The 18,581-nt window shown below is 34.2% G+C and overlaps 1 protein-coding gene across 2 annotated transcripts in view; it reads left to right on the top strand.

The window, feature by feature from the left end:
- Positions 1-314: 314 nt before the first annotated feature.
- The window catches only part of SMAD4 (SMAD family member 4), a 68,019-nt gene continuing 49,752 nt past the window's right edge, over positions 315-18,581 (top strand). Inside the window, exon 1 of one of the 2 annotated variants that reach the window (XR_007949242.1) lies at positions 315-433. The gene's annotated coding sequence lies outside the window, so the exon portion shown is untranslated. The remainder of the gene's footprint in view (positions 434-18,581) is intronic. The other variant, XM_051969623.1, reaches the window with a different exon arrangement.

The following is an 18,581-nucleotide window of genomic DNA, read 5'->3' as shown; positions in this document are numbered from 1 at the left end:
TGGCAGCAACAACACGGCCCCGGTCGTCGTCGCCTTAACGGAGCGTCCCGGGTGGCAGAGACCGTGCTCCCGCTTGCTCTCCTCCCGAGGCCTCGGCCGCCCGGTACTCCGTTCGGCCGTCGCCCGGGGGGCGGGAAAGGGTGGGCGCCCCGGCGGGTGAGCGGAGCCCGGTGTTGTCTTGGGAGAGGGCCCCGCCGCGGGTTGGCCGCCCGGGAGCCCGAGCCGGCCCGGCCCGTGAGGAGGAGGGGGGCTGCCCGGCCCCGCGGAGGGGCAGGGAGGCCGGGGGCCGCGGCGGTGGCGGCCCGGCTGGGAGGGAGTCCGCTGTGCGCCCCGTGCCAGGCCGCGGCGGCGGCCCAGCCTTCGCCCGAGCTCAGGGGCGGGAGAGGACCGCCGCCGCCGCCGCCTCCTCCTACCCGAGGCGGCCGGAACCCAGGTAACAGCAGCGCCATATCCTCACCCTACCCCCTCCCGGCTGAGCTCACCCCTCCCTGGGGATCCCATCCTAGCACACGTGGGCCTCCTCCTCCCCAGGCCACAGGTGGAGCCGGCTCGGCCTCTGCGAGCTTTCTCCCCTCCCGTCCGCCGGGGCTACACCCAGCAGTGTCCCGGACATCCCCGGACTGCCCTGGGCAGGGCCGGCCACTTGCCGCCACTACTGTGCCGGAGTCGCTCAGTTGTAGTTAACAGATGGCCGGCCCCATCCCTTTCTCCCCGACCCCTCTGGGCACTTTTTCGCCTTGGGCTACTTCCTATCCTTTCCCTTGGAGTTTAGTGCATAAATGCTGGGTGACGAAGCGCCCCCTCCAACATCTTTCTCCCTCTGGCTCCTACAACTCTTTGTTGTTCGGTAGTTGTACTATTTGGCCGTGCAAAGCATGTTGGGTTGGAAAAACGAGAAACCTAATTTCCCACTGGAAGTTGCGGAAGAGTTTTAAGTTTGTTTCACGTCCTGGTTTTTTCCTCCCTTATCTTTCCTCTGCCTCTTCGCAGTTGTCCTTTTCTAGTTTTTAAACTTTTACTTTTTAAATTCATATACCTTTCGAATACTGTGGTTGGGGATGCTTTGGAGAAATAACATTTATTTATCTCTCGCAGCTGTAAAGAAAAATCTGAAACTGACAACTAACTCTTGATAGTTTTTATTTGTAGACATCCATGGTTCATTATAATCGAAGGCTATAAGTTTAGTGGAGAGTCTAGTGTGGGGTGGTGGCTTCCTGTACTGTGTACGATTTGATTAAAAGTTCAATCAGGAAATTTAGGTTATTTTTTGGGATTAACAATGAACAAATTTATTTCTTCAACATTTGAAAAACAAATTGCAGGTGATTTCTGTCTTTAGTTTTTGCAGCAAAGCTTAAACAAAAACACCTATTTGAAAAAAAAAGTGAGTAATTTTAAGTAGATAATTTCGAAAGACTTGTGAGTGAATTTAAGGCTAATTTAGTTAACGCGTTCTGACTTGTGCCGGTTAGCACCTTTGAGCCTTAACATGATGGTTGCTTTTTTTTTTTTTTAAGTCATTTTAGGATTTTAGATAATGCCTAGGATTTTTAAAAATAGGAAACATAAAGGAATCTACTTTGTGGAGAGATCGGCCTTGCATTATTTAATTTACATATCAAAGTATAATGCAAAATTTCTTAGCATTTTTGTTCAATCCTGGATTATTTTAACAGATACTATTTTAGTTGTCTACAAGAAATGTTGATGTTATATATTGGCTTTTTTTTTACTTGATTGAAATACTAAAATTTAAATTTAGCATGAACTTTTTCTTTCAATTATTCCACTTGAAGTGGAAAGACCGAATATGGATTAGTAAATCATTACATGTTGTCTACATTTGTCAATTTAAACAATATCATCCCTAACATTTCTTTGTGAAATAGTAAAAAACAGGTTTCTTACATCACATATGGAAAATTAGAAATATTATAAATTTCCCAGTGTATTAGATTTTTAGCTTAATAAAAGAACTTGCCATTCCTGTGCCTTCAGGATATAGGTTTTTGCTCTCAAAATACATCTTTCTAGATAAAATAGGAAGTCACTAAGCCCTTCTGCTCCAGTCTCATTCCAGCTTTCCCGCTAGGAAACTGCCCTTTCTGATTGAACCAATGTTACAGTGATGTCATTAAACATTATTCTAATTGGACACCTAGTTGCTGGGGCAGTCAACTCCGTCTCATACCTAATTGTTTTACAATTTGAAAATGAATAATATATATGTATTGGCTAAATTTTTGCTTCTTTTTGAGTAATCACATAGCATATCTCTTCATTATTTTAGATGCTACTTCTCAGTTTTTCTATTTAATGAATTGTTGGCAGGGCTCAGAGACTAGTCAGCAGAATACTTTTATTGGCCTTTTATTTATTTTTTTTAAATTTGGAGGGGGGAATTAAGGAAATGTAGTAAAAGGGGGGAAAAACCAATATTTTTGTAGTGATTTAAAGCAATATAAAATTTAACCTGTATGTTTAATGAACTTTTTAATTTTAAATTTAAAAAATAATAGTCTATATCCAGTGTTCTGCATATAGCAAACAATACTTTTAAAATGATTAAATAACGTACCAAGAGAAATGGGAAAATCTAAATCTATTTTGACAAAGTATTTTCCTCATAATTACCTTGTGAGGTAGGAAGTAAAAATAGTATTTGACAAAGATGAATAACACTATTTTCAAGTACTTTAAGTGATCAATTTTGTCCTTAAAGCATTCAAATGAATACTATCTTCTTTTTTTTTTTAAATCAAAAAAAAGAAGCAGTTTACAAACATGCCTTGTGGAGTTCTTTATCAGTTAAAAGTAGTATTAAACAGTAATTTGGTAATTGTGAAACTTATATACTCCCTTTATCATTTCTGAAGGAAGTTTGCAGTTTTGATTATAGGAAATTTATAAAGTAGAACTTGAGGTTCTTTCAAATTGATTGTCATGGGATATGAAATCATATCCTAAAATGAGTTTGTTTCCAGTATTAGTATGGTGTAGAAATATATAAAATCATGGGAAAGTAGATTCTTATAGCTAAGAAACTTTAAGTCTTGAATCCCTGGTATTGCACTGTTTGATTAAATGAATAAATGTTTATGTATTTCATAAGCACTTGTAGCTATCTTTAGCATAATTGTCCAAAGACCTTCATAGCTGTTTTAAGAATTCTATCAATATTATAGCTTCAAAATGCCTGAAGAAAATTTCCCATTATTTAAATTTTAAATGCATTTCTGCAGAGCAAAAAACTTAAGGTCTAATTATGTAGTTTTGTGGTTGTTATCCTGTACTGTGTTATAAGGCCTTTTAATTGATTTTAGTTTCCTGTGTTACTTTTACACACTTGGGATAGTATTGCAACACAAATATTCAATAAATGCTATCATTATACCTTTTAATTCCATTTCTTGTAAAAAAAAAAATTGCAACTTTTGTGTGATTTGTGCTACAACTATTTCTTTCTTGTAAAACATATTCAATCAATAAGCATTTATTAAGGTACCAGACATCATACTAGGTGTTAAGGATAAAAATAAAATGAAACAATCCCAGTCTGATAATATCGAATTTAAGGAAATTGAGAGTCAGAATGGGAAATTTGATGTTTTTACAATTAACTATGATTTTTAAAAAAGTACCTAAGCAATACAGTGCTCAAAATTATACGTGGGTCATAAATTTTAGAGATTAATAACCATGTGTAAAAGGTAGCATTTAGGTGTCTAGCGCAAATTGTAGATCCTCTCTAGGTGTGAGATGTACTTGAGAACTATGTTAAGTTTCTCAAGTAACTGTGATATCATTCAGTAAGAATCTTTAATGCTAACTGACTTTGTGTGTATACAAATGTGTTGTGTGTGTTGTATATGTCTGTGTCTGTCTGTCTGTCTCTCTGTCTTATATCTATCCATCTAGATCTCTTTGAAATGTGCCTCAGTTATTATCAAAGGGGTATAACAGACTTTCAGGCTTCTTTTGTAATCTACAGAAAACTAAAGCCAGTTATCATTCACTGATTTTCTAGATGTGATCTAGGGGCACATTGAATTTTCTTTAAAATCATCTTTCTCCTTCTTTTCTCTTCCTCTTTTGGGGTTTGATTATTAATTGTTAATATTTAGAATGCCTAAATATTATATTTTTTGTTGCTTTGGTGAGGTGAGAGAATAACTCCTTTTTACTATTATGTCATGACTTTAAAGTCTTTATTTACTAAAGTTGTTATGAGAGTTGCTAACTCTGAATGTGTTTTGTAATGATACTTCTTCCAACCCCATAAACAATTGTTTTGAAACTGTATCTTACTTTTTAATAGGTTTTTCTTTTTGTTAGTTTGTTATAATAAAAAGATTGCTTTTTCTGTAGAGTTCTGTAGGATAATTTGTTACAGCCTTAATAAAAAAAATTGAAACATCCAAATAATTTTTGGATTGAAATTATGAAATAAAATTTTAATACTGACATATTTTACCTCTTTTGTGAGTTGCTGTGACTATGGTAATAATATGATTCTAGAACCTAGCTAGCGTATACTGCAAAAATTTAGTAGCTACTGATGCTTATCCAACCCATTATGTTGAGTCATCTGGTTGGAGAATGTAAGGAATTGTAGTTAGCAGTGTAAAATCTGCAGGGAATCAGGACAAATATTCTACAGGTGCATCCATATCATATTTAATCAGAACAGTTTTATAGCACTAAGATTTATTATAGTTCTTCCTCATAAAAGAATTTAATGAGATAATACATTGAAATAATGTAGCTAGTTATTTAAACAGAATAGAATAGTAAGTAAGCTATCCAGTGAAATCGGATGTGTTTAGCTATGTAACATGTAATATTTTCTGCTAAACGTGTATTATATACTAGTATATGTAGAGCACTATTTGTTAGGTATTAAAGATACAAAGTGTTAACTATGATATTACTTTCCATGCTCATAAAAAACTATTTTCAATTTAATATAGAATTCCAAAAAGAGAAACACTCTTCATTTAATTTCATTTCAAATTATATTTGAAGTTTAGATTTTAAAATTTTGTTTTCAATCTCATAACAACTAATTCTCTAAATTTTTAGTTATTACTTTTTGGAAGGGGAGTGTGGAAAGGGGGAGATGCAGCAAGGAGGCAGCTACACCTAGCAGTGGACAAGAGTACTAAATTTGGAGTGAGGAAAACATCTTCCTGAGTTCAAATCTGGCATCAGACACATATTAGCTGTGTGATCCTGGATAAGTCATCTAACTATGTTTGCCCCAATTTCTCATCTGTAAAATGAGCTGGAGAAGGAAATGGCAAACCACTCTAGTATCTTTGCCAGGAAAACCTCAAATTGGGTCATAAAGAGTTGGACAGGACTAAAAACTACTGAACAATAAATTTCCTCCAGTTAAATTGTCAGATGCACTTCCATCTCTTCTCACTATCTGTCTAATTATCGTTGGGAAAGTCACCTAACCTTTCTGGACCCAGTTTCTTCATCAATAAAATAATGATTTTTGGACTAGCTGGAGCTCCTTTTCTGCTCTAAATCTATGATGTTATTATGTCTGTCAAAACATGAAACTTTTTTTTTAAATACATGAACCTTTGCTTTAACACTCTGGTGCTTTTCCCCCTTAAATCTCAGTTCTCTTTTGAAACATAAACTGAATTATTTATGAAATGAAATGTTTCATTATATAATGTTTAATATTAGAAATCTAGCAATTTTCTGAAGTTTTGTGATATATTTTCATTTCAGTCACAGTTTTAATACTGTAGAAGTGGTGGATTGTTAAAGGCATAGGAATGACAGTAAGAAATGTAGTTTCTAATACAAGGGAAGAGGAAAAATCTATATAAACTAGGCACAGGAATTAAAACAGCATTTATACCTTTAAGATCTATTATAATACAGTAGTTCTGTTGACCCCAAGTACTTAAGAAAAGGGAGAAATAGATAATGCATTTCAGTGACTTCCATAAAAATGTTTAAAGTTGTATATTTAAAGTGATATGTATTTGGTTATAAATGACAAATATCTATTTCTTGTAATCACTAAGGATACAAAAATGGATATTAGACAGGTCTCTAAACTTAAAGGATTTCTAATTAGTTGGGGAAATAAGACTTATCCAAAAAAAGTAAAAATCAATCAATGGCACATAATAAGTGTTTTAATAAATGTTTGTTGTTTGATGTTTTTAAATGATAAATTTTAAATTCCATGTAGCTAATGTCCATGCAGGACAAACCATAAATTTTGCTCCTGATTACAGTTCTTTTCCTAAGCAAATTCTCCTCAACAGTTGGAGCTGTGTGTATCATAGGAGGCTTCTTAAAATCAAAACGTTGGAAACAGAACTCATCTATTCCTCCAAAGTTACTGTTGAGAGCACCACCTCATCCAGTCTTCAGCTATCTAATCTGTTTCTAGAACTTGTTGTTTCTTCACAACATCTTTCAAAAATGTACCTTCTGTCACAGTGCCACTACTTTGGTTGAGATCATTATCACCTTCAGTCCGGATATTGCAATACTTTCCAATTGGATTCTCTGCCTCATGTTTATCCCAACTCCTATCTACCCTCCATACATTTGCCAAAAGTAATTTTACTAAATTGTAGGTTTGACCATATTTTCCTGTCCTTACTTCCCCTTAATAAATTTCAATAATTCCTCCTTCTGATCTCTAGGATTAAAGTTTTTCATTTGGCATTTACAGCTCTTCACAACCATAGCTCCTTCTTAACTTTCCAACATTTTACTTTTCGACAGAGTCTACATTTCTGATCTACTTGCTGATAACTTATTCATGACACACCATATCCTATCTCTGCCTTTGTACTGCTTATACCCATTGTCTAAAATATTCTTTTTCCTTATCTTCATCTCTTAGAATCCTTGGCTTCCTTCACGGCTTAGCTTAAGTGCCATCTTCTGCAGTAGGCCTTTCTTGATCCCTTCAGTTAATAGAATCTTCCCCTCTTAAGTTATTCTTAATTTATTTTCTGTGTATCTTGAAGGTGCCTGTTTATTTTCATATTGTTTCTCCCATTTTCTAATTATAAGCTCTTTGAGGATAGAGATTATTTTTGCATTCTTTGAATATATGGAGTTTAGCAACTTGCCCGACACGTAAATGTGTAATAGATAACCATAAACTTTACTTTAAAAAAAAAAAAAAGATGTACTTTAATTTGGCACATCACATTATAAGGAACGCTCTTTCTCCCCAATGTGGACTAGTAGAATGCTAGACTTGGATTCAGTCCTGTTTCTGACAACATATTAGGCAAGTCACTTAAGTCTCCAAGCTTTTGTTTTCTCATCCATAAAATGGGGACTAATACTAGCATCTTCCTCTCAGGGTTGTTATAGGTGAATTAACATATATATAAAACACTTTGCAAATTTTAAAGTGATACAGAAATACTGTTATTATCTGCTCAGAGGGTTGTGAAAAGCAAATGATATATTTTCTGTAAATCAGTTATAATATATAATTATATACTATATATAATAATATAATATATTTTTAAAATCAGTTAATAATACCATTCCCTAAAATATTTAATCAAAAATATTGTCCAAAAAAAAAAGCCAACAACAAAAAATATTGTCAAAAAAGTCATTTGTAGTTTACCCCTTCTTAATAGAAAGAAAAAGTTACGTTTTAACCTGGGGCATATGGAACCAATACTGTCATTTTTGTGTTTGACTTGAATTCTGTCGTATTTTAATATTTGACATTTCTGTCAGTATTTGTTAAGCACCTGCTATGTGCCAAAAACTATTCTGCCCTCTAGGAGTTTATTTTCTATTAGGAGAACCAAAATGTATCTTTGGAAATAAGGTAATTCTTCAACTGCTTAGCACAATGTATGGCACATAGTCGGTTCTTAATGTTTTTTGATTGAGGGAGTGATAGAGATATTAGTCCCCTTGGAGTGACTTAATATAGGAGATAGCTCTTGAGTTGAGCTTTGCAGAAAGCTAGCATTCCAGGGATGGGAATGTATAAAGGTATAGAATGGGCCTGTATAGAAATGGAAGAAGAAATATGACCTGGAAAGAACAGAGAAGTCAATTTATTTAGGCCATAGAATTCTTTTTTAAAATTTTCTTTTGGTGAAACAATTGGGGTTAAATGACTTGCCCAGGGTCACACAGCTAATATTTATTACATGCTTGAGTTCAGGTCCTCCTGATTCCAGGGCCAATGCTCTATCCTCTGCACCATCTAGCTGCCCCTGGACCATAAGGTTCTTGAAGGGGAAGAAGATAATAATATAAAATAAGGTAGGTTGTAACTAGATTATGAAGGGCTGTAAATGCAGAACAAGAGTTTGTAGTTCATATCAGAGGTTATAGGGAGCTATTGGGAAATTTTTCAGCAGATCACACTTGCTCTTTAGGAAAATTACTTTTGTTAGTTTTGTAAAGGATGGATTGGAGAGGGGGAAGATGAGGGGAAACCAATTAGTCACCTTTTGGAATAGTAGTCCAAAAAAGAAAAAAAAAAGTGACTGTGGGACTGAAAAGACAAGTGAACAATGTGGGAGCTGTTCACATAGTGGTACCTACAACAGTGCTTTGGGTTTTGAAAGTAAAGATAATTTTGTTTTGGACATAAGAGACCTGTCAAACACTTAGTTCCTAAATGTTCATTCAATAGGCAGTTAATGCTTGAACTAAGGTTGATAAATAGTTGTGGAAGTAATCAGCATTGATAATTGAATCCATTGAAATATTTGAATACTTAAGAAAACTATAGAAAGGGAAGAGAAAGGCAATAAAGAATATGTAGAAATATATTCAAATTAGAGGCACACTGTATGACAATCTAACAAAAGAGAGTAAGAGCAAGCAGTCAGATAGGAGAATCAAGCAAGAGCAGTGTCACATAAATCTAAATAGAATGTAACTATGAGAGAAAAGAATAATGACCCTTAAAGTCAAGAGTGATGAGAATTTGGAAAAGGCCATTGTGTTGGGCAACTAAAACATTATAGACAATTTGGAATTCATTCATTTCATTTCAGTATTGAGTTTGAAAGCCAGATTACAGTGGTTTTAATAAAAGAATGAGAGAAAGTGGGAGCAACTTGTAAAGATGACTTTCTAGGCGTTTGACTCTAAAAAGTAAGGAACACTATTAGTGATGTGAAGCGCTTTTACATTTGTTGGTTGTAATTCTTCATTTGAAAACTTCATATAATTTACCACTTATTGAGAAACAATTCTTAGACTTCTCAGATTTTGTCAGTTTTCTATAGATTTTAAAATATGTGACCGATTAGAGATTTATTTTTGCAAAGATTTTTCCCAATTTTAATTGCATACTATATTAAAATTCTGTTTTGTCTTTTGTAATTTTCCTCTATTCTTTGGTTATGAATTTTTCTCCCACCTATGATTATAAAAGATGAAATTAAGCATTCTACCCCTTATTCATCAATGCCTTTAAAATGTATGACATATAAAACTCAGACATAAAGTGTAGGTAGGTTCTAAGGGTTATTTAAGACTAAAAGCTCTTGGACATTTCATAGAGGGAGAAATAGAAATAATTCATAAATTAGTTAATAATTCTTCCTTGTTATTGACATTGTTATTGAATCTTCAGTGAAGAAAGAATCGTATAAAGTTAAAATTGGAAAACTTAAAAACCATAAAATTGGAATCTTAGAAGTCATTAATCCAAACTTTTTATTTTGCAAATGAGGAAATTGAGTGATATGTTGGTCTTATTTTCCCTTAGAATGTTAGGCCTTTGAGAGCAAGGATTGTCTGACTAAAATCTAGAGTAGTGCCAAAGATATGGTAGCTAGTTCTTAAAATATTAGTTGATATTGTATACTTTGTGCCATCATCAAGAGAAATATCGAGATAGAATGTGGATTGAAGCATACTATTTTCACATTTTTTTTGTTACTTGCTTTTTCTTTCTCTTTTTTTACTTTTGTTCTGATTTTTCTTTTACAACATGACTAATGTGGAAATATGCCTAAAATGATTATAAAAGTATAACCTATATCAGATAGTTTACTGTCTTGAAGAGAGGAAACATAAGGGACAGATAGAGAAAAAAATTTAGAATGCAAAATCTTATAAAAATGAATGTTGAAAACTATCTTTACTTGTAATTGGAAAAATAAAATAGTGTTGGAATTTTTTTTTAAATACAGGAAAAATGGAAACTATCTGCAAATTTCTTTGCAGATTTTTATTTTAACAATCATTTTACAAAATTTTTAACAATTTTAACAAATTGTTTTCATAGTCAAGGAATTATGAGAATAATAAAGACACAAATCAAGGGTATTACCTTGTGCCTCAGGTAAGGATTTCTCTGTTTATATACCTGTAAAAAAAAGATTGTATATTTTGTTTAAAAAATAATGTGGAGACTTTCAGCCAAGATGGCAGAGAGGACTCACACATCTACTTAAGCTCCGTGTTTTCTCTCAGAACAATTTATTTCATGACAAGCCTCGGAATTAGTGCTTGACTGAAAAAAAACCCACAAATAATTACCAAGAGAAGATATTCTCAAAATTCACCAGAAAACTGTTTTTGCTCAAGGGTGGGGACAGTTAGATTGGCCACAAACTGAAGGCAGGCAGCGGCAGCACAGCAGACAGAGTAAGGCAGGAGCTCACAGCTGAGCAGACTGGGGGGGAGGGGGGAGAGTGATCTTAGCCATTTCTGTGGAGAGAGCTTTAACACAGTGTTGGCTACTTTGCCCTGGCAGCAAGCCAGTAGACAAGCAGAGAAGCTAAAAACACGGGGTGAAGACTATAAACCCCCCAAAGCCTAGGGTCTCTCGGGACCTGGCCACACCCACCCACAGTGTCTCAGCACTCTCTCAGAGTCTCAGAGCGCAGCCGCAGCACAGCCATTGCTCTCCTGTTAGTGCCTTGCTGCTGCCCTCTTCAGTCTGTAGAGGAAGATCGGTAATACCATCCAGTCCCCCCCCCCCCAAAAAAAAAAAAGGCAGACCATTTGTTTTTCTTGTTAGTTTGTTTTCTTTGACTCTTCTTTGACAAAATGAGCAAAAAATTAAAGCGCATTCAACTATCAATAGCTTCTATATGGATAGAGAGCAGACTTTAAACCCTGACGAGACTAAAAACAGACTGTCTCCAGATGAATTCCCAAAGGGGGATATGATCTGGTCCTCAATACATAAGACTGTCATAGAAGAAATTAAAAAGACTCTCACAAGAGAGCTAGAAGAAAAATGGGAAAAGGAAAGGGAAGCTTGATAAGAGAGTCTGGATGAGTCATCCCACTCATTTAAAGATAGAGTGGATAAAGAAATCAAATCCTTGAAAAACAGAATTAGTGAGTTGGAAAAAGAAAATAGCTCCCTAAAAAGTAAAATTGGTGAAATGGAAAAAAATTCCATACAACAAAACAACTCATTAAAAACTCAATTGGACAATTAGAAAAAGATATAAAAAAAGTGAGTGAAGAAAATACTTCATTGAAAATCAGAATTGAACAAATGGAATTGAACCACTTGAGGAGACACCAAGAATCAGTCAAGCAAAACCACAAAAAAAAAAAAAAAAAGAAACAATGGGAAAAAAATGTCAATACCTTCTTGGGAAAACAACAGACCTGGAAAATAGATCTAGGAGAGACAATCTGAGAATTATTGGACTCCCAGAAAATTATGATGGAAAAAAAAGAGCCTGGACACTATTTTCCAGGAAATTATCAAAGAGAACTGCCCAGAAGTTATATAAACAGAGGGTGAAATAGAAAGAATTCATTGATCACCTATAGAATGGGATCCTAAAATCAAAACACCAAGAAGTATAGTGGCCAAAGTCCAGAACTATCCGACAAAGGAAAAAATACTGCAAGCTGTTAGAAAAAAAATCATTTCAAATATAGAGGAGCCACAATAAGGATTACCCAGGATCTAGCAGTGTCCACATTAAGGATTGAAGGGCCTGGAATCTGATATTCTGAAAGGGTAAGGAACTTGGTATGCAGCCAAAAATAACTTACCCAGCCAAAATGAGCATCTTTTTCCAGAGAAGAAGATGGACATTCAACAAAATAAGTGAATTTTATCCATTTTTAATGAAAAAACCTGAAACTAAACAAAAAGTTTGATCCAAAAATATATAACTCAAGAGAAACCTACAAAGGTAAAAAGAAATCTTGGGAACTATATTTCTGCTATAAAGCTATATAAAGAACACATGTATACTTTGTTCTAGAAACTAGAGGTGTAAAGGAAATTGTACCCACAAAAAGGGTAAAGTGGGGGTACATTTCATGAAGAGGCAAAGGAAACCTATTATATCAGAGAGAAAGAATGGAGGGGGATGAACATAGTGTGTATCTTACTGTCATCAGAATTGGCTTAAAGAGAAAAACATTAGACATATTCGATTTATGGTGAAACTTCTCCCACCTCATTGAAAAGTGGGAGGGGAAAAGTGAAAACGGAAGGAGTAAGCTAAGCAGAAGGGAATACAGAAATTATGAGGAAAAGGGGTAAGATAGGGGGAGGGAATACTAAAAAGGGAGGGCTATGAGAAGCAAGTGGTGCTCACAAATTTAATACTGGGGAGGAGGATAAGGGGGAAGGAAAGGAGAAAAGCATAAGCAGGGGTTAACAAGATGGCAAGTAATACAGAATTGGTAATTTTAACCATAAATGTGAATGGGGTAAACTCTCCCATAAAGAGGAAGTGGTTAGCAGACTGGATTAAAAGGTAGAATCCTACAATATGTTGTTTACAGGAAACACCCCTGAAGTAATGCTATATATACAGACTAAAGGTAAAAGGCTAGAGCAGAATCTGCTATGCTTCAGGTGAAGTCAAAAAAGCAGGGGTAGCCATCCTGATCGCAGATCAAGCAAAAGCAAAAATTGATCAAATTAAAAGAGATAAAGAAGGGCACTATATCTTGCTAAAGGGTAGCATAGATAATGAAGCAATATCAATATTAACATATATGCACCAAGTGGTGTAGCATTTAAATTCTTAAAGGAGAAATTAAGAGAGCTGCAAGAAGAAATAGATAGCAAAACTATAATAGTGGGGGATCTCAACCTTGTACTCTCAATTAGATAACTCAACCCATAAAATAAGAAAGAAGTCAAAGAGGTAAATAGAATACTAGAAAAGTTAGATAGGATAGATCTCTGGAGAAAACTAAATGGAGATAGGAGTTCACTTCTCATCAAGAACCTATACAAAAATTGACCATATATTAGGACATAAAAACCTCAAACTTTTTCAGACTACGATGCAATGAAAATTACATTCAATAAAAAGCCAGGGGAAAATAGACCAAAAAATAATTGGAAACTAAATAATTTCATACGAAAGAATGAGTAAAACAGCAAATCATAGACATAATAACTTATCCAAGAAAATGACAATAATGAGACATCATACCAAATGTGTGGGATGCAATCAAAGTAGTAATAAGGGGAAATTTCATATCTCTAGAAGCCTACTTGCATAAAATAGAGAAAGGTTAATGAATTGGGCTTGCAACTAAAAATGCTGGAAAAGGAGCAAATTAAAAAATCCCAGTCAAACACTAAACTTGAAATTTTAAAAATATAAGGAGAGATCAATAAAATTGAAAGTAAAAAAACAATTGAATTAATAAAACTAAGAGTTGGTTCTATGAAAAAACCAACATAATAGACAAGTCCTTAGTAAATCTGATTAAAAAAAGGAAAGAAGAAAATCAAATTGTTAGTCTTAAAAATGAAAAGGGAGAACTTGCCACTAATGAAGAGGAAATTAGAAGAATAATTAGGAGTTACTTTGCCCAACTTTATGCCAATAAATTCGATAACTTAAATGGAAGAATATCTTCAAAAATATAGCTTGCCCAGATTAATAGAGGAAGAAGTAAATAGTCTAAAGAGTCCCATTTTAGAAAAAGAAATAGAACAAGCCATTAACCAGCTCCCTAAGAGAAAATCCCCAGGACCAGATGGATTTACATGTGAATTCTACCAAATATTTAAAGAACAATTAACTCCAGTGCTATATAAACTATTTGAAAAAATAGGAATTGAAGGAGTCCTACCTAATTCCTTTTATGGCACAATCATGGTAATGATACCTAAACCAGGTATTTTGAAAACAGAGAAAGAAAATTATAGACCAATCTCCCTAATGAATATTGATACTAAAATCTTAAATAAAATATTAGCAAAAAGATTACAGAAAATCATCTCTAGGATAATACACCACAACCAAGTAGGATTTATACCAGGAATGCAGGGCTAGTTCAATATTAGGAAAACTATTAGCATAATTGACTATATCAATAACGAAATTAACAAAAAACATATGATCATCTCAATAGATACAGAAAAAGCATTTGATAAAATCCAACATCCATTCCTAATAATAACACTTGAGAGGATAGGAATAAATGGACTTTTCCTTAAAATAGTCAGGAGCATATATTTAAAACCGTCAGTAAGCATCATATGTAATGGGGAAAAACTGGAACCTTTCCTAGTAAGATCTGGAGTGAAGCAGGATTGCCCACTGTCACCATTATTATTCAATATTGTATTAGAAATGCTAGCCTTGGCAATAAGAGTTAAGAAAGAGATTAAAGGAATTAGAGTAGGTAATGAGGAAACCAAACTATCACTCTTTGCAGATGATATGATGGTATAGAGATTCTATAAAAAACTATTAGAAATAATTCATAACTTTAGCAAAGTTGCAGGAAAAAAATAAATCCACATAAATCCTCAGCATTTTTATACATCACCAACAAAATCCAACAGCAAGAGATACAAAGAGAAGTTCCATTCAAAATAACTGTCGATAGCATAAAATATTTGGGAATCTATCTACCAAAGGAAAGGAATTGTATGAGCAAAATTACAAAACACTTTCCACACAAAGTCAGATTTAAATAATTGGAAAAAATATTAAGTGCTCTTGGATAGGCCGAGCAAATATAATAAAGATGACAATACTCTCTAAACTAATCTATTTATTTAGTGCCACACTAATCAGATTCCCAAGAAACTATTTTAATGACCTAGAAAAAATAACAGCAAAATTCATATGGAAGAACAAAAGGTCAAGAATTTCAAGGGAATTAATGAAAAAAAAAATCAAATGAAGGTAACCTAGCTATACTGATCTAAAACTATATTATAAAGCAACAGTCACCAAAACCATTTGATATTGGCTAAGAAATAGATTAGTTGATCAGTGGAATAGGTTAGGTTCACAAGACAAAATAGTCAATAACTATAGCAATCTAGTGTTTGACAAACCCAAAGATCCCAACTTTATAATGAATAAATAATGAATAAGAATTCGTTATTTGACAAAAACTGCTGGGAAAACTGGAAATTAGTATGGCAGAAATTAGGCATGGATCCACACTTAACATTATATACCAAGATAAGATCAAAATAGGTCCATGATTTATGCATAAAGAACAAGATCATAAATAAATTAGAGGAACATAAAATAGTTTACCTCTCAGACTTGTGGAGGAAGAAGAAATTTGTGACCAAAGAAGAACTAGAGATCATTATTGATCACAAAATAGAAAATTTTGATTACATCAAATTCAAAAGCCTTTGTACAAACAAAACTAATGTAAACAAAATTAGAAGGGAAGCAACAAACTGGGAAAACATTTATACAGTTAAAATTTCTGATAAAGGCCTCATTTCCAAAATATATAGAAAATTGACTCTAATTTATAAGAAATCAAGCCATTCTCCAATTGATAAATGGTCAAAGGATATGAACAATTTTCAGATGATGAAATTGAAACTATTTCCACTCATATGATTTCTTGATCAGAGAAATGCAAATTAAGACAACTCTGAGATACCACTACATACCTGTCAGATTGGCTAAGATAACAGGAAAAAATAATGATGAATGTTGGAGGGGGTATGGGAAAACTGGGACATTGATGGATTGTTGGTGGAGTTGTGAACGAATCCAACCATTCTGGAGAGCAATCTGGAATTATGCCCCCAAAGTTATCAAACTGCATACCCTTTGATCCAGCAGTGCTACTCCTGGGCTTATATCCCAAAGAGATCTTAAAGGAGGGAAAGGGACCTATATGTGCCAAAATGTTTGTGGCAGCCCTTTTTGTAGTGTCTAGAAACTGGAAAATGAATGAATGCCCATCAATTGGAGAATGGTTGGGTAAATTGTGGTATATGAATGTTATGGAATATTATTGTTCTGTAAGAAATGACCAGCAGGATGAATACAGAGAGGTTTGGAGAGACTTACATGAATTGATGCTGAGTGAAATGAGCAGAACTAGGAGATCATTATATACTTCAACAACGATACTGTATGAGTATGTATTCTGATGGAAGTGGATATCTTCAACAAAATTCAGTTCCAATTGATCAATGATGGACAGAAGCAGCTATGCCCAGAGAAGAAACACTGGGAAATGAGTGTAAACTGTTTGCATTTTTGTTTTTCTTCCCAGGTTATTTCTACCTTCTGAATCCAATTCTCCCTGTGCAACAAGAGAATTGTTCGGTTCTGCACACACATATTGTATCTAGGATATACTATAACATATTTAACATGTATAAGACTGCTTGCCATATAGAGGAAGGGGTGGAGGGAGGGAAGGGAAAAGTCAGAGCAGAAGTGAGTGCAAGGGATAATTTTTTTTTCCTTTTATAAAAAAAACTTTTTATTGACAGAACCCATGCCAGGGTAATTTTTTACAACATTATGATGGCAAGCAGTCCTATATATGTTAAATATGTTGCAGTATAAGGGGATAATGTTGTAAAAAATTACCTAACTACATGTTCTGTCAATAAAAAGTTATATTAAAAAATAAAGTAAAAACAAAACAAAACAACCCCCCCCCCCAAAAAAAAATTAATGTGTCTTTTGTTGTAGGGAAGAGTGCTTAGAATCAAAAAAGTTTTTATAATAGTTTCTTATTTTTCAAACTACATACAAAGATAGTTTTCAACATTTACCTTTGCAAAAATCTTATGTTCCATATTTCCCCTCCCCTTTCCCCACCTCCTACCTCTCCTATACAGAAGGTAATCCAATACAGGTTAAACATGTGCAGTTCTTCTAAACATTTCCATATTTACCATCAGCATTATTGTTGTAAATAAAATTAAAAGACACATAAGCCATAGCCAGGTGAAGTATAGCTTAGAAGTTCTCTTCAAAGTAATTGGCATAAGTGATTTCATTATACTCCCAAAGGGTAAAATATATCTGTTGGGACATTTCATCACATCTTGCAATCCTTAAAATAATCATAATCAGATCACTAGCCAGATATTATTGCTTTGTTTTTTTCTTTTTGGTCTGGATCTATTATTTCATTGATTAAACTCCCAGAAAGAACATTTCACTCAACCAGTGAAAACATTTGTACTCAGCACTTAGTTTTAGGGAGTTAACCTGGTGTTAACCTTATTTGCCTAGGTTTTTATAACCAGCATTATTTAGAACATATTGTTTTAACTGACAGTATTTGTTGGAAATTATGTAGAAGTATGTGTGCGGACAGAATACTTAGCTGAAGAACTTGTTTGTATTCTCCAAATTAAGTCAACACATATTTAGACCTCAGCTTGAAAGTGAGTGCAGTGGAAGATAGCAAAAATTCTATAAAAGATTGTCTGTTCAAGGTTGAGATAAAAGAGTGGCTAAAGACCTGTTAATTGCTCTGAAACTATACTTTTGTATTATGCTTTCTCTAAGAAAAGATGTAAAAGTAATTGAGTGTAGAGCATCTGACAAAAAAAAATGAAATCAACTATATCCTACTAAGAAGCAAAAAGTAACAAGCTGTGGATGTAGCTGTTACTTTGGAACACATTGTGTCTGTACAGTCAAATCATATAGCAAAGGTCAGAGTAATAATGTTGCACTAGGGGGAAAAAGTATAAAAGAAGTCACTGTGAACTCCAGCACAAACCTGGTTAAACAAGCTTTTGAAGCTTAAAGATCAGGAATGGATAAAATTGAATAGATTAACTCTTCTACCCCTTCCAAGAGAAATTTATGCACAGTAATTGCCAGAATGAGGCTAAAAGTTCTCAGAAAATGCCTTAGCTAAAAAATATTTGTTATTCTTGCTTAGTGGGTAGCTAAGGATGACTATTTGGAACACAAATTCCTTTTCTTTTAATTTATTTTATTGATAGTTTTTTATTTTTATCTAAATAATTTCCATGTATTTTTTATCTCCTAAGAAAAAGAACTAAGTCATAAGTTAATCATAAAAAGATACATTAAAAAATTAGAAGAACATCCCAAGATGATCAGGGAAAAGGGAAAAGAATTTATTTGTTCCAAAACAAAGCTTTTTAAACCACTCATGATCCCATATGAGATCTTGTAACTGAATGTGGGGATTGTGAAATTATGATTTATTATCAGTAAATGTTTAATTTGTATACTTATTTTATATGCTTATATACCTAGGGTCAGGTAAAACTTATTCAGGCAAAAAGGGATTGTGAGTAGAAAAAGTTTTAAGAACTCTGTTCTGAAATATTTATAAAGCTCTCTTTGTGATGGCTAAGAACTGAGAATTAA

This window comes from Antechinus flavipes, chromosome 1 (genome assembly GCF_016432865.1).
Source record: "Antechinus flavipes isolate AdamAnt ecotype Samford, QLD, Australia chromosome 1, AdamAnt_v2, whole genome shotgun sequence".
NCBI lineage: Eukaryota > Metazoa > Chordata > Mammalia > Dasyuromorphia > Dasyuridae > Antechinus > Antechinus flavipes.
This window is presented reverse-complemented; position numbering and strand designations above follow the sequence as displayed.